Genomic DNA, 1,293 nt, shown 5'->3' with positions numbered 1-1,293 from the left:
AGTGAGACCCTATGCTAATTCAAAATAACCCCCTCAAAGTAAAACTAAAAAAAACCCATAACTATTGTATTTCAAATTTATTTTCTGATTTGTATGTTTCATTTAAAGTGTGAATTGATTTTGAATGTGGATGCTGCAAGAACAGCAAGCACTGTCAGCCTCTGAGCCATCTCTGAAGTCCTTGCTTTAAAAAATATTTTTAAATTTATATATGTATGGATATTTTGCCTGCATGGTGCACCATATTTGTGCCTGGTGCCCTTGGAGGCCAGGAGAGGGTATTGAACACGCAGAACTGGAGTCAGACGTTTATGAGCTGCCATCTAGGTGAGGGGACTCAGATGCCGGTCCCTTAGATGAGCAGTTTGTGCCTGGTGCCCATGGAGGCCAGGAGAGGGTATTGAACACGCAGAACTGGAGTCAGACGTTTATGAGCTGCCGTGTAGGTGAGGGGACTCAGCGCCATGGGAAGGGTTTGAGAAGCATTGCTTCAAGATCCAATTTACCCCTAATGTTATGTTTGTTTTGTTGTATCACTGTTACTGAGTCTTAGCTGTCTCAGTGAAATGAAAACTTGTGCGGTTGGTTGATGGTAATGAGTAACTTCATGTAACGACCACATTACCCGAGACACCCAACATTTCCGTCTGTCCGGAAAGTTTGTCCTGCCTCTTTTATAACCTGTGAACCATCTTTTACTCCATGACAAGCAATGGTTGGTTTGCTATAAGTTTCTATAGGTCAGTTCTACTGTTTCTAAAATGTCATATTAATAGATTCTTAAAAGTATGCATTTTGCATATTGCTGGGTTCTTTCACTCAAAATAATGGCTTTTAGAATTGTTTATGTTGCTGCAAATGAAGTAGTTCTTTACTTTTATTTGCTGAATAATATTCCATCATAAACACTTGCCATGGTTTATCCATTCATCCATTGGTGGACATCGGGCTTGTTTTCTAGTGTTTGGTTATAATGATGCCTATGAGCATTTATATGCTGGTCTGTGTAGGATAATTCTTCAGGTGGGGTTTCTGGATATGTTTGGCTTAGTGATAAGTTAATTTCCAAGCGAAACATTATTTTACCCTCTAACAATACATGGTAATTTGCTTTTTGAAAAAGGTCGTTCTTGGAATTTAGAGCCAGGTCTACAACTGAAAACACATTTCCATAGTGTGTGTGGGGGGTTGTTGTTATTGTTTCTTCTTCTTCTTCTTCTTCTTCTTCTTCTTCTTCTTCTTCTTCTTCTTCTTCTTCTTCTTCTTCTTCTTCTTCTTCTTCTTCTTCCTCTC

General features: G+C 39.1%; 1 protein-coding gene across 1 annotated transcript in view; it reads left to right on the top strand.

The window, feature by feature from the left end:
* Positions 1–1,293, top strand: part of Zc3hav1 (zinc finger CCCH-type containing, antiviral 1) — a 43,721-nt gene that overhangs the window by 34,069 nt on the left and 8,359 nt on the right. The gene's annotated exons all lie outside the window — the stretch shown is intronic.

The sequence above is a fragment of the Microtus ochrogaster genome, unplaced genomic scaffold, assembly GCF_000317375.1.
Source record: "Microtus ochrogaster isolate Prairie Vole_2 unplaced genomic scaffold, MicOch1.0 UNK4, whole genome shotgun sequence".
NCBI lineage: Eukaryota > Metazoa > Chordata > Mammalia > Rodentia > Cricetidae > Microtus > Microtus ochrogaster.
This window is presented reverse-complemented; position numbering and strand designations above follow the sequence as displayed.